Consider the following 21,773-nt stretch of genomic DNA (forward strand, 5'->3'; position numbering starts at 1 on the left):
GGCACACTGTAGCACAACACACAACAAAATTAGCGTTTCTTATTGGACAAGTTGAGGTAGTCCCTCCCTGCTTCAGTCCGTTTTCTTCCGTTTGGTGCCTAATCAATACAACCCAGGGAAAAGACAAGGGATGCATCTAGATCGACAATCTACAATGGCGTCCTATCCTCGACTACTTCACCTCTCATGGAGTGAGATGATAATGTTTTGAAAAAAGGTATCCGACCATAACATATAAATAAACACAAGCAAAGTGCAAAGGTAATATTGTGTGTGTGGGGGTCATCTTTCTTCTCCAATTTAATCCAATCAGATAACACAGGATTGTACAGCGATATACAATAAAGGATGCCTACCTGGGATATAGTGTTCACCTGTTCAGCTCGTTCACATCAGTGCAGATGAAGGAAAGGGGGCGAGGAGATGAAGCCACTTTAAACTATTGAGATGCAGCCCTGTAGAGAAAAAGAAAAGTGTTTACTGTAGCTCAAGTTTGTCTCTAAGGCAGGCCGCTGAAACAAGATGGCCAATAATGAGAGCAAAGAAACTGGTCACTTCCAAAATACTTACTCTCAAATTCAGTATGAGATTATTTATTTTTATTGTTTAAAATGTAACCTTCATTTCACTAGGCAAGTTCGTTAAGAACAAATTCTTATTTACAATGACGACCTACACCGATAGTCAGTGTGATATTGAAATAGACAGAAATAACACTAGGGGCTCTGTTTTAGCAAACCTAAAGCAATGGTCAAATCTAAGCGCTATAGGTTCAGAGGTGTCAAATATTTTTGCTATTTTCATAACCGGAATTATGGGCGCAGTGGCGCAAAAGGGCTGGGTTTTGAATAAACACGGTTTTAGGTGTGTCTTGATCCCTCACTGGCCAATCAGAACGCGCTCCATAGCGTAATACACTGAGTATACAAAACATTAGGAACTCCTTCCTAATTTTGAGTTGCACTCCCTTTTGCCCTTAGTACAGCCTCAATTCATTGGGGCATGGACTCTACAAGGTGCTGACAATATTCCACAGGGATGCTGTGCATGTTGATTCAAATGCTTCCCACAGTTGTGTCAAGTTGGCTGGAAGTCCTTTGGGTGGTGGAACATTCTTGATACAGTTGAGCGTGAAACACTCAGGAGCGTTGCAGTTCTTGAAACACTCAAACCGGTGTGCCTGGCACCTACTACCATACCCCGTTCAAAGCCACAAATCTTTTGTCTTGCCCATTCACACTCTGAATGGCACACATACCCAATCCATGTCTCAATTTTCTCAAGTCTTAAAAATCCTTCTTTAACTTGTCTCCTCCCCTTCATCTACACTGATTGGTGTGGATTTAACAAGTGACATCAATAAGGGATCATAGCTTTCACCTGGATTCACCTGGTCATTCTGTCATGGAAAGAGCAGGTGTTCCAAATTTTTGGTACACTCAGTGTATGTGGTTGCTTTAAGTTGTGTTTACAGTCGTATGTATTATGTAATCAAATCCAATATAAATGTTAGCCCGTTATAGCCTAGTTTGTTGAATAGCCTAAGAAACTAAATCAAACGTATGTAGGCCTTGCCCATCTTTGATAAATATGTTGAACATGTTCGTAGTTCTCATTGTAAGAAGCCTAAATGCATGACTTCAATATGGAAATGTATTGTTAAACATAGCATTTGCACTGATATAGGGGCTAGGCCTACTGTAAATTGCATTATGTCTGCCATGTCTGAGCCACGGACATGCCAAACGTTGTCAATAAGCAAGATTACATTCACTAAAGATGGGCCTTAAAAAGAGAGTGAATAATTCTAATCAATTCCAGCCTGTAAATAGATCAAAGTCAAACAAATCAAATTTACATGAAGACATTTTAGAAATAAAAGTGGTAGTTGTGTACCAGTTATATGACTGGACAAAGACAACCACCAAAACAACAATGTCCATGAAGAAACCCTCAAATCTCTTCAGTATAAACCAATGCATCTACTCACTAGGTTACAAAACTGTGTGTGTTTCTCTCCAGCGTACATACAGGGCACATGGGGATAAATGTTGACCTTAACACATTCCCATTTATTCCCCCAAAGGACTCTTCGCCTGGGTCTGCGAAATGCCACGGATTCCTGGAGCTTTGGATCACTAGCCTGGGGCTCTCTGGAGCTCTCTCCCTGGCTGGATGGTGCACCAGTTCAGCTGGCGCCTAGCCAAACTCGGCTAGGTGAACCAAACGAGTGTGCTCGCATGCCTTCCACCTTTGCTTGAAAGAAAAAGCAGCAATAGTAGTCAGAATGAATCTAAGGTAACTACAAATCTGTCATTCATTTGGACTTTTTTTGCAGAGGATATCTTAGTTGCGCAATTTTACTAACTAGGATGTTTGGTGCAGTATTTCTCAAGTGAAAACGTATGCATGAAACAAGGCATCTATCGTTGAATGACAAACGACTTCATTGAGGAATCCCTACTGTTGATCAATCACCAAACAAAGAGGCGTAGTCGTAGGATTCCGAACTTTAGCTTGACTCGAGAAATAAATTGTGCACGAACAGCTGATGTTGCCATAAGATATGGACAAACTGTTCCGAACTGTTTTGGATGGGGAGCATGCGGGCGCCTTAACCCAAGATCAGTGCACCCGGTCTTGGTAGAGGTTGTTCATTCACAACCTCTCGTGTGAGTGAGTGAGTGAGTGAGTGAGAGGGGATTAGCCCTTGCTAGGCCCCCTGTGATTGTGGTACTAATGTGGCGCTGGCCACTGATTGGGCTGGAAACACAGATAAAGGTCAGACTGAGGGGTCGGGGACCAGGTGACAGAACAATAGGAAAATCCCCTCTCTTTTCCCTGTGTTCATTGGATTCCAAGATGGCACCGCAGAGACAATGGCTGAGGGTGCTGAAGAGAGGTGATTATGTTCCTCATATTACCAGGCACAACACACACCACTTTCTCATATTTTGTTCCCACACACCACATGCACACATACACCTCTCATACACTGAACACAAACATACACTCCCTTTACAAATATACAAACACATAACTGTAAACCAATCACAGCTGTACAAAGACATGATAAACTCTACTTCATAAAGCAACCAATATTACAGGACTGGAGCTAGGTCTATATCCAGCCAAACATAACTGTGACAGAAGAATGAAGGGTAGATTGGTGAGGATAAAAGGAGAAGATAAGAGTTCCAAGTACATTCCTGTGGTGAGCTAGCTTACATAACCATATTTACATTATATATATATCACATTCGCACGCCAATACGTCTGTCTGTCATAACAAACTTGTATTGGGTTCTCTCCTTGACTGTTTCACAACACCGATCCGAGATTGAGCTAATAAGTCGTTGAAGGACGTGACTGTAGAATGGTTATTAGGTTGGGCCGGAGGAGGAATATACCACTCTTCTTTTCACAAGGACATGGGGAGGCTTGCCTCCGTCCTTCAGACCCACCTGTCTGCTGTCCACTGTCTCCTTTCCCTCTCTCGTTCATACTCTCTTTGTGTCGGTCTCCTTTCTCTCATTCTTCCTCTTTGTCCCTAGTTCTTCCATTCCTCTCCTTTTCCATCTTGTCCTCCCTTCTACAGCTTAACTATCTCTTCCACTTCTCCATTCCTCCTCTGTCCTTGTTTTTTTCCATTGCGTAACTCTTTACCCTCCGCTTTCCATAAAGCTCAATTCATAGTTCAGAGCCGTGTAGCCCCAATAGTCCGATGGGCCATTTATTTATTCCACATTTACAAACCTCATTTCATTGGCTGTTCTCAAGTTGCAGACGTATGTCCCAATAAATCACGCAGCTCTGCCGCATTGAACTCTGTTGGACGCTTTTTTCTGTCCCCTTACTCACTCCTCTCGTCTATCAATATTTGTCATCTCGCTCTCTCTACGTCTTCCTCGCTCCATCTCTCCTCTCTGTGAAGCTGGTTCAGGAATGTTACACACTCCCATGTGTGCTCCCTTCTCTCCACCATACATACTGGAAGCTTAGAAAACACTGCTTGACATTTCAGCCTCCCCAGCACTCACACTGGGGCACATTCAGCCGACACTACGAAGGCTCGACCCCCGACTACGGCCTATAGGCGGACAATATAAGACACTTTAAATTATACCCGACTTCATTAAACAAGACAACATGGTATGTGTATAGTATGGAGATGTTAAAAGGTCTCAGGGATTTATTCAGGCCCGAAAAGATCAGAGATGTCAGTTTTTTAGGACATGTTGATATAGTGCTGAGAAACGTCTGTTAAAGCTGGTTGCGCCGTAGAATGACATCTGCATTGCTTGCTGGGGTTTTAGGCGGGGTTACTGTACAGCACTTTGTGACATCGCCTGAAAACGGGACTTTATAAATACATTTGCTTGATTGATCTGTTTGAAACATGTAGGTATTACAGGCCAGGGAGAGGTTGAAAATGTCAGTGAAGACACTTGCCTGTTGGTCCACGCATGCTTTGAGTACACATTCTGGTAATCCATCTGGCCCCATGGCTTTGTGAATGTTGACCTGTTTAAAAGTCTTGCTCACATTGGCTACAGAGAGCGTGATCACAGTCGTCTGGAACAGCTGGTGCTCTCATGCATGCTTCAGTGTTGCTTGCCTCAAAGCGAGCATAAAAAGGCATTTAGCTCATCTGGTAGGCTCGCGTCACTGGGCAACTCACGGCTGGGTTTCCCTTTTGTAGTCCCTAATAGTTTAAGCCCTGCCACATATGACGAGTGTCAGAGCCGGTGTAGTAGGATTCAATCTTAGTCCGGTATTGATGCTTTGCCTGTTTGATGGTTCGTCTGAGGACATAGCAGGATTTCTTATAAGCGTCCGGATTCATGTCCCGCTCCTTGAAAGCAGCAGCTCTAGCCTTTAACTCGGTGCGGATGTTGCCTGTAATCCGTGGCTTCTAGTTGGGAAATGTACGTATGGTCACTGTGGGGACGACGTCATCGATGCACTTATTGATGAAGCCGGTGACTGAAGTGGTATACTTCTCAATGCCATTGGATGAATCCCGGAAAATATTCCAGTCCGTGTTAGCCAAACAATCCTGTAGCGTAGCATCTGCGTCATCTGACCACTTCAGTATTACTTGTAAGCAGGAATCAGGACAGAATTATGGTCAGATTTTACAAATGGAGGGTGAGGGAGAGCTTTGTATGTGGAGTAAAGGTGGTCTAGAGTTTTTCTTACACTCTGGTTGCAGATGTGACATATTCTTGTGGATATGTTCTGTTGTCTCTTTAAGTGACACTTCAATATTTATTTCAAGAAGACGAGGCTTCCATTTTAGTTGATTGGAGGATCAGTAGAACGTCAGTAGGACCTCAGTGATACGAACACAATGGGAATAGAAGTTGTTTCCGAAGACCGAAATGTTCGTAACTTTGAAATGGGCTTAAGAAATGCATCAAACCTTTATAAAATATAATCAACATGTAATTTATAACCATTTAGCCAGATACTATACATGTTTGCATCACATGAAAGCAACATTATAATTGTATGTCGCCTTTAAAAAGTAGAGAAAGTTCCAATATTAAAATATTACACGTTTTGGTTGACCAGTCAGTCTGTATATTCAGTCCATTGATTATCTAAAAAGGGTAGCACTTACCACAACTAACCTTAATTTAAAATGCTATAGGCACATACTATAGCTATAAACCTGCCTATATACAGTTGGTCGGAAGTTTACATACACTTAGGTTGAAATCATTAAAACTTCAATCACCTGTTAACAAACTATAGTTTTGGCAAGTCAGTTATCTACTTTCTGCATGACACAAGTAATAATCCCAACAATTGTTTACAGACAGATTATTTCTGTCACGCCCTGGCCATAGAGAGGTTTTTATTCTCAATTTTGTTTAGGCCAGGGTGTGACTAGGGTGGGTATTCTAGTTTCTTTATTTCTATGTTTTCTATTTCTTTGTGTTTGGCCCGGGTGTGGTTCTCAATCAGAGGCAACTGTCTATCGTCGTCTCTGATTGAGAATCATAGGCATCTTTTTCCCCACCTGTGTTTTGTGGGTAGTTGTTTTCTGTTTTGTGTTTACACCAGACAGAACTGTTTTGTTTTGTTCCACTTTGTTATTTTGTTTCAGTGTTCAGTTTGAATAAATAATCATGAACACGTACCACGCTGCGCTTTGGTCCTCTTCTTCAGACGAGCGTTACAGAACTACCCACCACCAAAGGACCAAGCAGCGTGGTAAGGAGGACTGGACATGGGAGGACATCCTGGACGGCAAAGGATCCTTCAAGTGGGAGGAGATCCTGCCCGGAAAAGATCGCCTGCTATGGGAGCAGGTCGAAGCAGCAAGGAAGGCTGAGGCAGCTGGTAAAAGGGCCAAGAATTACAAGGGGACAGGCTGGCACTAAAGACCGGGAGGCCACTACAAAAAAACTATTTGGGGGGGACACACGGGGAGATTGGCTGAGCCAGTTTGGAGACCTGAGCCAACTCCCCGTGCTTACCGGAGGGAACGTCGTACTGGTCAGGCACTGTGTTATAAGCTGGAGCGCACGGTGACTCCAGTGCGCGTGCACAGCCCGGTGCGCTACCTTCCAGCTCCCCGAATCGGCTGGGCTAGAGTGGGCATCCAGCCAGGTCGGAGGATGCCGGCTCAGCGCATCTGGTCGCCAGTACGTCTCTACGGCCCAGGATATCATGCGCCGGCTCTGCGCACTGTGTCTCCAGTGCATCTGCAGGGTGAAAATAACCATCCAGCCAGGCCGGGTGGTGCAGGCTCCTAGCTCGAGACCCCCAGTGCGCCTCCACGGCTCAGTGTATCCGGTGCCTCTGCCTAGGACAGGGCCTCCTGTATGTCTCTCCAGCCTGGTGAGTCCTGTGCCTGCGCTCAGAACTAATCCTCTCGTATGTCTCCCCAGCCCGGTAAGCCCTGTGCCAGCTCATGGCACGAAGCCTCCAGTGATGATCCATGGCACGAAGCCTCCAGTGATGATCCATGGCACGAAGCCTCCAGTGATGATCCATGGCACGAAGCCTCCAGGGATGATCCATGGCAAGAAGCCTCCAGGGATGATCCATGGCAAGAAGCCTCCAGGGATGATCCATGGCAAGAAGCCTCCAGGGATGATCCATGGCAAGAAGCCTCCAGGGATGATCCATGGCAAGAAGCCTCCAGGGATGATTCATGGCAAGAAGCCTCCAGGGATGATCCATGGAAAGAAGCCTCCAGGGATGATCCATGGCAAGAAGCCTCCAGGGATTATCCATGGCAAGAAGCCTCCAGGGATGATCCATGGCAAGAAGCCTCCAGGGATGATCCATGGCAAGAAGCCTCCAGGGATGATCCATGGCAAGAAGCCTCCAGGGATGATCCATGGCACAGAGCCTCCAGGGAAGATCCATGGCACAGAGCCTCCAGCGACGTTCTCCAGTCCGGAGCCTCCAGCGACGTTCTCCAGTCCGGAGCCTCCAGCGACGTTCTCCAGTCCGGAGCCTCCAGCGACGTTCTCCAGTCCGGAGCCTCCAGCGACGTTCTCCAGTCCAGAGCCTCCAGCGACGAGGGTACCCAGTCCGTACCACGCTGCACTTTGGTCCTCTTCTTCAGAAGAGCGTTTCAATTTCACTTATAATTCATTGTATCACAATACCAGTGGGTCAAAAGCTTACATTCACTAAGTTGACTGTGCCTTTAAACAGCTTGGAAAATTCCAGAAAATGTCATGGCTTTAGAAGCTTCAGACAGGCTAATTGATATAATTTGTGTCAATTGAAGGTGTACCTGTGGATGTATTTCAAGGCCTACCTTCAAACTCAGTGCCTCTTTGCTTGACATCATAAGAAAATCTAAACAAAATCAGCCAAGACCTCAGAAAAACAATTGTAGACCTCAATAAGTCTGGAAATTGCTCCCAATGATGAATCAAACACCTGAAGGTACCACGTTCATCTGAACAAACAATAGTACGTAAGTATAAACACCATGGGACCACGCAGCAGTCATACCGCTCAGGAAGGAGATGTGTTCTGTCTCCCAGAGATGAACATACTTTGGTGCGAAAAGTGTAAGTCAATCCCAGAACAGCAGCAAAGTACCTTGTGAAGATGCTGGAGGAAACAGGTACAAAAGTATCTATATCCACAGTAAAGGAGTCCTATATCAACATAACCTGAAAGGCTGCTCAGCAAGGAAGAAGACACTGCTCCAAAACCACCATAAAAAAGACAGATTACAGTTTGTAACTGCACATGGGGACAAAGATCGTGCTTTTTGGAGAAATGTCCTCTGGTCTGATGAATCAAAAATATAACTGTTTGACCATATTGACCATCGTTATGTTTGGAGGAAAAAGGGGGAGGCTTGCAAGCCGAAGAACACCATCCCAACTGTGAAGCACGGGGGTAGCAGCATCATGTTGTGGTGGTGCTTTGCTGCAGGAGGGACTGGTGCACTTCACAAAATAGATGGCATCATGAGGCAGGAAAATTACGTAGATATATTGAAGCAACACCTCAAGACATCAATCAGGAACTTAAAACTTGGTCGCAAATGGGTCTTCCAAATGGACAATGACCCCAAACATACTTCCAAAGTTGTGGCAAAATGGCTCAAGGACAACAAAGTCAAGGTATTGGAGTGGCCATCACAAAGCCCTGACCTCAATCCCATAGAAGATTTGTGGGCAGAACTGAAAAAGTGTGTGTGAGCAAGGAGGCCTACACACCTGACTCAAGTTTCATCAGCTCTGTCAGGAGGAATAGGCCAAAATTCACCCAACTTATTGTGGGAAGCTTGTGGAAGGCTGCCTGAAACGTTTGACCCAGGTTAAAAGCAATGCTACCAAATACTAATTGAGTGCATGTAAACTTCTGACCCACTGGGAATGTGATGAAATAAATAAATTCTCTTCTATTATTCTGACATTTCACATTCTTAAAATAAAGTGGTGATCCTAACTGACCTAAAACAGGGAATTTTTACTACGATTAATTGTCAGAAATGGTAAAAAACTGAGTTTAAATGTATTTGGCTACTGTGTACATAAACTTCCGACTTCAATGGTATATAGATAGATGTCTAGCGATTGTATAGTTGTGTAGTGGGTAGGCTTTACATTTCTGAACAGTTTGTCTGAGGAGTACGGAAGATCCTTAAGGGTGATACCACACCCACACAGCCTTATGGGAGAGGGAGAGAGACAAAAAAGACAAAGAGTGTGTATGTTCGTTAGTATGTGTGTACGCTAAGCGGGATAACACTCCACAGTCAAGTCTCACACCTCCACTAGAACAGTCCCATTCATCATAATGTCCCAGACAGGATAAGGGTCACACAGGCACACACCTCATTAAACAGGAACACAAGCAGCCTAGTACAGTACGGCATGGCACGGCTCACATGATAAACAAGGTCTCTCTGACCTTACCTTGGAAACACACAGACAAAAGCCCGGTTTAATCTCTCCATCAAGGATGAGGCAGGAAGATACTTATTCACATTGAAAAAGTTACGTTATGTGTTATGTGCCTTTCTTAGGATGCGCCCCAAATAGAGCCCCACAGTGGAAATTTCATAATACCCATAAAACCTAGCGGTCAAATTGGGAAATGGTTCCAATTGTTTTTCCACCATTTATTTTTCCCATTAGGGATTATAGAAACAATGAAAATAAGGGCTGTATTTCATGTAAGCTTACCCTGGCGTGATGTTTTGATAACCATGTAAAAAGTAAAAAATAAAAAATAAAAATATCAGACAAAGGTGAATTTTATCAATATATTTGTCTCCATTTACGCTCAGATTTGAAAATGCTAATTAGCATCAAAGTAGACATCATGCACGATTACAAATCACTGCAAGCTCCTGCACGTCATCTACTTTGCGAACAGGTTTTGCGTCAATATAAAACTTGCCCAAGACAGTTCACAGTAATGTAGCCAATTTATTAATTACTACATTTAGCTAACATTAGATAGTTAATCCAGAGAGTCTTACCTTTGCCTCAATTCGGTAGTCTCGTCTACATCATGGCATTTGTAGTTCTTTATGATAGCCACATTAGCAGCTACTTACCATTTCATTTGTCAGGGGTAATTACATGCGAATATATTGAGCAAAGTCAGATTTACATGGTTACCAAAACGCCATGCCAGGGTAAGTCTACACGAAACACAGCCTTATTTTAAGTTCTCTAAAAGCCCCTATGGGATTTAATTGTGGAAAAAACTATTGGAACCATTTCCCTCTTTGACCGCTAGGTTTTATGGGTATTATGACTCATACTGTGGTACTCAATGACACCCTATTACCTGCTATATATAGTGCATAGGGTGCCCTTTGGGAGGCAGCTCCTACAGATTGTTAATGAGTCGAGCTGAAATGTGCCATGTACTCTCGTGGCTTTAGATGTCACGTTGTTTCTGGCAGTTTCAAAAGAGCAACAAATTCTCTTAATATATCGGTCCTTGATTCCTTGCATTTGTTCTCCTCCCCTCTTTCTCAAAATGCATTGGAAAATAGGAAAGGACCTCCTCCACAATGTTTAAGCATTGTATATAGAAAGACATAGCCTGAAGTTTGGTTAAATATTGTTCATAATGTGATCAAAAAGAGTACATGGTGTCAGGTGCCCAGTAGCAGATAACCAAAGGGGTCACATCCCCCACATACACGCAAACGAAAAAAATGCTAATTCATAATGTGTGCTCTACCATTCACACATACTGTGCACACTCTCAATTCCCCCAATCTACTACAACAAAGCCAGCGGAGGTATAAAAACTCCCTCTACCCTTTCCTTTGTGATACTGAGAAAATCCATACAAGGTCCAGTCATAAAGTAAACCAAAGTGGATTTCCCCTCCCCTACCCACCTCTCCATCTGTGAGCCAATGGTCCAGCCCAATCATCTCCCCAAGGAGTCAAACCAATCGGGAGTAGAGGGTGGTGGTGGAGACAGGCTGTGATGGATGAGCCACCCCAACGGTTGGGTCCCAAATCAAAAAACACAGGTCTCATACTTCCACATATGGAGGATGGAAGAAGTGGGTGCCAAAAAGAAAGAAAAAGAAAGAGATAAAGAGAGGGAAAGAAAGAGAGAAAGAAAGAGAGAGAGAGAGAGAAAAAGAAAAAGATAGAGGGAAAGAAAGAGAAAGAAAAAGAGAGAAAGAAAGAAAGAAAGAAAGAAAAAGAGAGAGAGAGAGAGAGAGAGAGAGAGAGAGAGAGAGAGAGAGAGAGAGAGAGAGAGAGAGAGAGAGAGAGAGAGAGAGAGAGAAAGAGAGAGAGAAAAAGAAAGAACAAGAGAGAAAGAAAGCGAGAAATAAAAAATAAATATACATTGAGAAAGAGAGGTGTATGAGAATAGGGGCAGAGTGGTTTAGGGGGGTAGGGCAGAGGGGGGTTTCTTATTCCTTCTGTTCCAATGTCAGGGGATGGACAGCTCCATTTAACACACAATGGACACCCCTCCAGCTCCCCATCACCCCCCTCCTGACCGCAAATGGGACTGTGTGTGTGTGTGTGTGTGTGTGTGTGTGTGTGTGTGTGTGTGTGTGTGTGTGTGTGTGTGTGTGTGTGTGTGGGAAGCTTACTACAGGGGGATGCAGAAAGGAGGGAGATGTGTACACACACATGGTATGAACCCACTTGTACATTACCGTGAATTCACATGCAAACACATTATGTAAACCTATCAACGCACAAAACACACACACAAACTATCGACCTCACTCACTAGCCACAGGATCACTATAACCTCCTGTAGAGACACAGATGAGCTCAATCTAATGCTCTTCTCCTCCTGTTAACACTGATAGGCAGATCCATAGGTGCCATTGATCCACACACACGCTACCCATGATGATACACGCCCTTACTAACACAGAAGGCGCACAACCACACACACAGAATACTTAAACATTTTGCCACCCACGCGACGCAGACATCATACAAACACCAGGCCCACACACACACACACACACACACACACACACACAAAATGAGTCCTACACCAGTGAATGGTTTACTGAATAATCCCAAGAGTGAAGCTACCTGTTAGGCAGTGAATAGATCCATTGTTCCTCTGTGTGCACTGCAGCCACACCCCAACTTTACTACCGGCCATTATTGCTTTGACATAGATCATTTGGAAATATTATTTCCCATTCGGCAATGTAGTTTAAAAAATATACAACCCAACATGCAACATTTGCAACGATTTTACTGAGTTACAGTTCATATAAATTCATTAGGCTCTAATCTGTGGATTTCACATGACTGGGCATAGGCCCACCCACTGTGCAGTCAGGCCGAGCCAATCAAAATGAGTCTTTCCCCACAAGAGGGCTTTATCACAAACAGAAATACTCTGCGGTTGAGAGGCTGGTTGGACGTACTGACAAATTTTCTAAAATGAAGTAGGAGGTGGCTTAAGGTAGAGAAATTAACATTAAATTCTCTGGCAACAGCTCTGGTGGACATTGCTGCAATCAACATGCCAATTGCATGCTCCCTCAACTTGAGACATCTGTGGCATTGTGTTGTGCGAGAGATCTGCACATTTTAGAGTAGCCTTTTATTGTCTTTTATAGCACACGGTGCACCTCTGTAATGTTCATGCTGTTTAATCAACTTCTTGATATGCCACACCTGTCCGGTGGATGAATTATCTTGGCAAAGGCTAAATGCTCACTAACAGGGATGTAAACAAATTTGTGCTCAACATTTTTGAGGAATGTTTTTTTTGTGCGTATGGAACATTTCTGGGATTTTTCATTTCAGCTCATGAAATATGGGATGAACATTTACATGTTGCAATTATATTTTTGGTCAGTATAGTTTGCCATTCAGCAATGTCGTTTCAAAATTCAGCAATGCATTTTTACATTCAGCAATGTATTTTTTTTCACATTTTGCAATGTAGTTTTGTAATAGGAATGTAGTTTCACATTCAGCAATGTATTTTCTCATTCAGCAACGTCGATTCGCAACACATTGTCAGCTAGCCTACATTAAATTCAGTGAGCTTTGCATTATCTTCAATAATGATAATATATCATTTACATTGTCTTGTCAGGGCTGTGTGTATATTGGTCCGTCCATAGTTTTTGAATTAGCCGTGTGCATTGTATAGATCTTTACCATGCACAACTACACACAGGCACGCACACACACTTTTTCCTAAAGAGGGTCCCCCCTTCCCCTTGCTCGGTCTGTGTGGCAGGGATAGTCCTGATGCAGGATTGACAGCCTATTTCCCCAGTCCACGCTCCCACACTGTTATCAGGAGTATAGCGCTGACAGCTAGCTAACTGCTATTCATTACCCTGTCATCCCTGGCCATGCCATCTGACCATGAGAAGCATACAGCTAAACTAGTCATGTTCTTATAGATAAAATCACAATTTAAAAAATAAATAAATTGCACCTTTAACTAGGCAAGTCAGTTAAGAACACATTCTTATTTACAATGACGGCCTACACCGGCCAAACCCAGATGACGCTGGGCCAAATGTTCACCACCCTATGGGACTCCCAATCACAGCCAGTTGTGATACAGCCTGGATTTGATCCAGGGTGTCTGTAGTGACGCCTCTAGCACAGATGCAGTGCCTTAGACCGCTGCGCCACTATTGCTGTGTCTAAATATTTTCCTTGCCATCCGATTCTTGCTTTCTCAGTCCTTGTTTCTGTGGCTTGTCTGAGACCAGAGCATAGAGAAAAGGGGGAGGGGAGGAGTGTCAATTTGTCACCGTGCATCAATTCCCCAGGAGACTAGCCCAGGATGGCGTGTCCGTGTCTGTATCTGCATGTGTGCGTGCGTGTCTGGCCAGGCTAAGCGCCTGGGGACCAGTGTCCATTATTGATCAGGCCCATGTGTGTTTGACTGTACCTCTGGGGATTCTTCAGTCAGCCAAAAACCACAGATCTTCTGCATACTCTAGTTCTCCGTTTATCTGCTTGGTCACTCAATTTTTTTCTTCAATTTCAGACTCTCTCTGCAACTCTCTAGAATTGTCTTAGAGATGTCCTTTTCAATCTCACTCTCTCTTTCTGACTTAGTCTCTCTCTGCTTCTCCCTCTTAGTTTGTCTCTGTCGGGCTGAGTACGGATGGAGAGCGGGAAGGAGAGAAAGCAAGAAAGACTGGGTAATGACAGAGGGGAACGTTGGGGCCAATGTGGAGGGGAGAGACTGAGAAAAAAAAAACTGAGCACAGGAGGGTCTTTACTGAAGAAACCCCCCCACCCACCTCAACATCACTCAGTCTTAATAAAAACCCAGCCAAACTGTCAAATGGAATTATCAAAGTATTTGGGGAAATATAGATGACCAATTACTGTATATAGAAAAATTCTACAGTTCTCTTTCATGACAAGTTCAACGTTCCTCATTTAAATTTGGTGTACATTCTGGACAAATATTTAGAGTTTGACCAGACTAGAAAGTCCTTCATAGAGCCACACAGCCCAACACACCAACGAACAAAGAAATAAGCAAAGGCAACAAAACCACATTGGGTCGTTCGGCAGGGATGGCATATTTTCCCATTTTAATACATTTGAATAGCAAAACAAACCACAAAGCAGGCAGTGACCCAGTTAAGATAGAAAGTTCTAATTAGCACCAAGGCCCCTATCTACCATTGAATAATTTTAGAGTAGCATTTGAACATAGCTTGCTACAGAAGTCAGAAAGAAATGATTGGCTGAATAAACGACTGAATAGCTTATTTAGTGTTCTACTACCAGATAGATGCTTTCAGTTTTCTTTAGGATGTGTGTTTTTGGACAGTGGCTCCAGAGTGGTGCAGCTGTCAAAGGTACTGCATCTCAGTGCTAGAGGCGTCACAACAGACACTCTGGTTCGAATCCAGGCTGTATCACAACCGGCCGTGATTGCGAGTCCCATAGGGTGGCGCACAATTGGTCCAGCGCCGTCTGGGTTTGGCTGGTGTAGGCCGTCATTGTAAATAAGAATTTGTTCTTAACTGACTTGCCTAGTTAAATAAAAAAAAGTATAGGCAGTAGTTGACCCTGCATGCATTGAATCCTAAGATACTGTAACCAAACTTGCTTTTCACACTATACAATATTCTCCATTAAATGTAATGTTTGTACAATGTCCCATTCTTAAGAAGTTTGGGCCATCCTATACAAATATCAGGGCAAAATGTGTGTAATGTGAATGATTATAATAATATATCCCATTAAGCAGACCCTTTTGTCCAAAGCAATTTATGTGTGCAGTTTTTTTATATGAGTGGCCCCAGAGGGAATTCAACGCACGACCTTTGACGTTACAAGTACCACTCTCTAGCAACAGAGCCACACACACACAACGGTTCTGAGTGCTGTTTCAAGACCCAAACATATGCACAGTTGCAAACCTGTCAAGGGATTGACCCACTTATGCCATTTCAAAGCCCTTTTTATTTGACTGAGCAGGATTTTCTAGCCCTCAACATCAAAGGCAGAGGCACCACCCATAAAGCCCCGACCCCTCCCGTGCATAATACCCTCTAATGTTCTGTATTTAAGCAACGAAGCATCAGATTGGAAAAATTCTGATAAGGGGGGGGGGGGGGGGGGGGGTCACCTCTACTTCAACCCTGGAGCATCTACAGTCGGCCATGTGAAAGTCACAAACGGTCAAGTGGTGATTATGATTCCGGACTGTTACTGCGGAGTGGGAAGCAGAGAGGGATGGAGATGACATTGGATGACGAGGAGGAGTGCGTCTTGTTCCCTCTCTTCGGGCCTGGCTACTGCATTAAACCCAGACATTGTTCACGGGACGGAGATTAAGTAAAGGGGGGGGACGGAAAAAAAAGAAGAAGAAGAGGGAATCATGTCAAATGACATGATTTGATTACTTCTGCCTGCTTGTTATGACTACTGCTCCCTCGCTGAAGGAAAGTCACCTTGTTCTGCAAAGAGACTGCTGATTACATCACGGCTGTATGTATTAACTCTTTCAGATGTGAGTACAGTCATTTAGCAAGGACATGGCTGAAGGCCAAGAACAAAGAAACTAAACTAAAACAGGAAATGGGTTAGAGGCAAAAAAGAATGTATTCAAGGGATGGTTGCCGAGGCCTGAAGGCAAGGGCTGTGGCAAGACGAACTTCAGTGGAAGGGCGCGTGTGTGTGTGTACTACTACTAGTGACCTATAAAATGTGTTTTATTTTTTGCCAGATTCCATTAATTTTTTCCAAAATTCACTTTTTTTACTTGTTTTATTTTATTTTAAAACAGAAGTCCATAACAATGCTTGAACCACATCAGGGGACCACTGTTGGAGGTCAGGGAAAAAAATCTAATACATAAAGAATGTGGGTGTAGTTACCTTTTAATGCAAGTGCGCACCAGCCAAAGACCGTTGTTAGGTTAGCTGTGTTTCTGTAGCGCTCATGTTGTGATTTCAGAGTTAGCAAAACAAATGGCCACTGGATTGACGCAAATTATCATGATATCATACTGCCAGGTAGGCATAGGCTACTTTGTAACATTTAATTGAGAAGGTTTTTGGGAAAGCCTTTCCATCTACCAGCAGATGGTTATCATTAGCATTATCGCTAACGGCTACACTAAGTGTAGACTAGACATACGAGCACAACGCACACAGACGGACATTCCTGTGCAGTTGCAGAAAGTTGCAGGAATACGAATCGCTGATGCATTTTGTTCATGTCTTATGATTGACTTGGGAAAATTAAAGAATTTTTGAATGACTTCAACACATTTTCTTTTAGATTGTTGAATTATGTTTTAATGTCTGGATTCTGTGATTCTGTCTGCATTTTCCACAAGGTGGATTTTATAGGGCCCTATATGGTAGTACCAGACTAATAAAGAATACACAGACCAGCCCTTCCAAACAAATGGGCCACCACATATTACGGTCCCTTAGGGGAAAACTTTCTGAAATGACCACATCCTTTTAGAAGCATTACACTCCAGATTGGTGGTGTCGAAGCCATGCTTGTCTAACCTTTATTTTAGTAGGCAAGTCAGTTAAGAACAAATTCTTATTTTCAAATGACAGCCTAGGAACAGTGGGTTAACTGCCTTGCTCAGGGGCAGAACGACAGATTTTGAACTTGTCAGCTCAGGGATTTGATCTTGCAACCTTTTGGTTACTAGTCCAATGCTCTAACCACTAGGCTACCTGCCGCCCCCGTCTATATCTTACCTCAGTCAGTATTATAGGCCACTTTCTACACCTATACTCAAGCGCTACGTCAATACTTTCGGTCCCTTGTCGGAGTAGTAAAACAGAATTACGCCAAATTCTCACCTCCACAAACACACAGAAGAATGTGTGACGAGAATTGCAGGTGTTGTTTTGGTCTGTCCAGAGAAAAAACTACTAACAAACATTTCACAGGTAAAAAAAAAGGACAGCATCATTTTGTGTAACAGTCATCAAAAGGAATCTGTCAAATTGACCCAAATGATAACAATAAGACTATGTTAATGCCTCAAATGTTGTCTAGTTCTGTGGAAGCTTTCATTTCGGAATTGCCAATTTCCCAGGGTGTCCACACACTGCCTAAGCAATTTTGTTATTGATACACCCAATCACACAGACACCTGAAAAATGTCAGACATTTCTACTGAGCGTGTCAAAGAATTTCTCTGCACAACAAGGGAGTGAGAATCATTGAAGTGGGTAACAGTTTCTCCCATTTGAAATTGGATGTCGTGAAATACGCTAGTAGTGTGACTAAAATGTTTAATGAATGTACTACTACCACCACCTATTAAAACGCTAGTTAGAGAGCTTGGTGCTACCTATAAGGAGTGAAGAGAAACGGCTACTATTCAAACCATTATACAGTGCAGTATACAGTAGATAATGTTTCCCACAGTACAGAATATGCCGTGAAAAAATGCCACAACGATTGAGACAAGCGAAATTCAATCCAAATAGTGCCTTTAATTCTATGGTCCTCAGAGTTGAGTGTATAAACTGCACAGTCCACCTTTCCAATAACACGTCTCTGAGAGAAGGAGGTAAATGCAGTACATATGATAGTAGTGCTAGCCTTCCTTCCAGACCGTTACCTCACCGTTCAGACACTACCTCAGACTGCAAAAATAAACATGAGATTGACAGCCAAAGTTCCTTATCAAACCCCCTAATGTTAATTAAGATTTCTGATACGCTTAGAGGCCACTTAATCTACTGTCCCTAGCGCTCTTCTCCACTCACAGTTTGATGCAGTTCAAATACAAAAAGGTTTGCTTTGGCCATGGAGCCTGACTGAGAAGTGTGTGTACTGTGAGTAGGCTGTGTGTGCACAAGTCTCTGAGTGACGAAGTGGTTTGGTATTTTAAGAAGGCTAGGTTACCAAAACGCCCTGCCTTTGTCATGAGTTGAACAGGACTGCCAAAACGAGGCACATAGCGGCCATCATGGAGCTTGGCATGGCGCTCGGTTACACAAAATGCCATTTTAAATCAAATCACCCGACTGAAACCATACAAGGTGAGTAGACGGAGCAGATTGAGCTCCACCATACTTTGCATATCATTCCCCTACCTCAAATTACAGGATACAGTTCAGGACAATACACTGCTGCCGTACCGACCTATTCCATCTCATGGTATCCGTTGTTCCTAAAAAGACCCATCCTAAAGTAAAATGTGCAATGGGTTTTAAAAATGACACAATTACACGGTCTGGTTGTCAGTGGTATGGGACTGCGGTTATGGTAGTGTCTAGACCAGGTGTATGATGTTCAGTGAAGTCTCTCTCTGCTTGCGATAAAAGTTCAGGTGCGTACACAAGGACACACACACAGCTAACACTGCAGTGTGGCTGCTGGTTACCGGTCTACTCTGGCTGATCATTTCCCTGTAATCTAATGCTCAGCTGCTCATCTCCGGTTCGCTTTGGGAGTGGGAGTGGGTCTTTGTATGGTGTGGTGCTTTATTCTGTATCCTTGATTGTAAGAAACTGACTCCTTAGTTGTCACACACACACACACACATATATATATTTATTTCTGTTTTCTCAAATTATGGAACCAAACAAAATACTCAAACAAGTGTGTTTGGAAGGGTGTTGAGAGCGAGATAAAAAAAGAGACGGCACGGTGAAGCGACGTTTCAACTTTCAATGTCACATGCCCGAAATGCCTTTCTTGCCAGCTCTAACCCCAAAATTGCAGTAATCATTAACAATGTAAAACTGAAAGCTGTGTGCATGTATGTTTAAGGAGGACATAGTGCGAGTGTGTGTGTGTTTGAGAGAGATGAGCAACTAAGTAAACACACAGAGGCAGGGCATTGTCGTGTTGGGCTCCAGGAGAGCTACTGGATATAGAAGGTCCAGATGGTCAACAAAAACATCACTCCCTCAATCAAAATGACACGCTTGTCACGACTTCCGCCGAAGTCGGTCCCTCTCCTTGTTCGGGCGGTGTTTGGCGGTCGACGTCACCAACCTTCTAGCCATCAATGATCCATTTTTCCATTGGTTTTGTCTTGTCTTCCTTCACACCTGGTTCCAATCCCAACAATTACATGTTGTGCATTTAACCCTCTGTTTCCCCTCATGTCAGAGATTGTTTCGTTTGTATGTGATGTGCTATTTAGTGTTGGTGTGCGACGGGTTTTGTACCCACTTTGTTATTTTGTACATTTTGGTTGTTTTGGAGTTTGGCCAGCATTTATTAAACAAAGCTCGTTCTCCTGCGCCTGACTTCCCTGCCACCAACACGCACCCCGTACAACTCCCATAACCCCTCCCAACTACCATAACATCACTCCCTCAATCAAAATGACAGGCTACCATAACATCACTCCCCTCCCAGACAAATCTCAGTGAAAAAGTAGACATTGATAAGGCACATGCCCCAAGGCCACAGGCTTGTGTGAGTGAAGCACTGTTTAAACGGTGCTCAAAATCATAGGCTTGCCTGAGTGCCGCTACCAGTATAATGACCGTGCTGAGAGTCGAGGGAACTAATGGAGACAAAAAGTTCCTTGTGATAACCTGTGAGAGCGACCCGCCGGACAAATGTCTGATTTAATGTTTCCAGAGTTTGGCTAACCAGGCAATGAGAAAGAGAAGAAGTGGAAAAGGGATTACTGAACCAAGAACAATACGTTGTTTTTTTTATCACGATGACACTTGTTGCCATAGAATACATGGAAGGGAGTTAACTTCTTGGTGACAAGGGGGTAGTATTGAGTAGCTTGGATGAATAAGGTGCCCCGAGTAAACTGCCTGCTACTCTGTCCCAGATGCTAATATATGCATATCATTAGTAGTATTGGATAGAAACACTGAAGTTTCTAAAACTGTTTGAATGATGTTTGTGAGTATAACAGAACTCATATGGTAGGCAAAAACCTGGGACAAATCCAACCAGGAAGTGGGAAATCTGAGGTTTGTGGTTTCATTTAAATGATTGCCTATCCAATATGCTGTGTCTGTGGGGCCAGATTGCACTTCCCAAGGCTTTCAGCAGATGTCAGTCTTTAGAAAGTTGTTTGGCTTCTATTGTGGAAGGGTGTCAAATAAGAGCTGTTTCAACAAGTGGACTAGGCAGAGGCCAATCAGTTGTTTACTGCGTGGTCACACGGACGCGCCGTTCCTTCTTTTTCCTCTGTAATGAATACGCTATTGTCCGGTTGGAATATTATTGAAGATTTATTATAAAAAGACCCTAAGGATTGATTGTAAACATCATTTGACATGTTTCTACAAACTGTAATGGAACTCTTGACTTTGTCTGGATTTTGCGCTCGCGCATTGTGCCTTTGGCATAGTGAACTAAACGCGAACAAAACTGAGGTATTTGGACATAATCGAACAAAACTAACATTTCTTGTGGAAGTGGGAGTCCTGGGATTGCATTCCGACGAAGATCAGCAAAGGTAAGTGAAGATTTATATTGCTATTTATGACTTTTGTTGACTCCACAACTTGGCGGGTAACTGTATTGCTTGCTTTTGTGGCTGAACGTTGTTCTCAGATGATTGAATATTGTGCTTTTGCCATAAAGCTTTTTTTTTTTTTATCTGACACAGCTGTTGCATTAATAACAAGTTCATCTTTAATTCTATGTAAAACATGTATCTTTCATCAAAGTTTATGATGAGTATTTCTGTTATTTGATGTGGCTCTGCAAATTCTCTGGATGTTTTGGAGGCATTTCTGAACATGGCGCCAATGTAAACTGAGGTTTTTGGATATAATTATGAACTTGATCGAACAAAACATACATGTATTGTGTAACATTGAGTCCTGGGAGTGTCATCTGATGAAGATCGTCAAAGGTTAGTGATTAATTTTATCTATATTTCTGCTTTTTGTGACACCTCTCTTTGGTTGGAAAATGGCTGAATGCTTTCTGTGACTAGTTGCTGACCTAACATAATGATATGTTCTGCTTTCGTCGAAAAGCCTTTTTGAAATCAGACACTGTGGTTGGATTAACGAGAGGTGTATCTTTAAAATGGTGTAAAATACTTATGGTTGAGGAATTTTAATTATGAATTTGGTACCCTGCAATTTCACTGCCTGTTTGTGAGGTGGGATGCTAGCGTCCCGAACGATCCCAGGGAGCTTCATGGAAAAAGGTCAGTGTTTCCCAATTGTTTCCTCAATGTTTGGCTTTTGTGGGGAAAAAGTTGAATAATGGGGTTAAGATGGGCAATAAAGAACATTTTGGGAATAAAACGGATATGGTTGCTGAGACATAATGGTGGTTTTCTTTGTAATTCAAACAGCTGCTTTGCCACAAGGGGCATGGGGAGAGGTTAGGAGGCGCTAACAGC

At 43.2% G+C, this 21,773-nt stretch overlaps 1 protein-coding gene across 1 annotated transcript in view; it reads right to left on the bottom strand.

The window, feature by feature from the left end:
* The window catches only part of plxnb1b (plexin b1b), a 119,826-nt gene that overhangs the window by 58,798 nt on the left and 39,255 nt on the right, over nt 1–21,773 (bottom strand). The window contains exon 2 of the mRNA XM_031826739.1: nt 357–455. The gene's annotated coding sequence lies outside the window, so the exon portion shown is untranslated. The remainder of the gene's footprint in view (nt 1–356; nt 456–21,773) is intronic.

Source organism: Oncorhynchus kisutch, linkage group LG1 (genome assembly GCF_002021735.2).
Source record: "Oncorhynchus kisutch isolate 150728-3 linkage group LG1, Okis_V2, whole genome shotgun sequence".
NCBI lineage: Eukaryota > Metazoa > Chordata > Actinopteri > Salmoniformes > Salmonidae > Oncorhynchus > Oncorhynchus kisutch.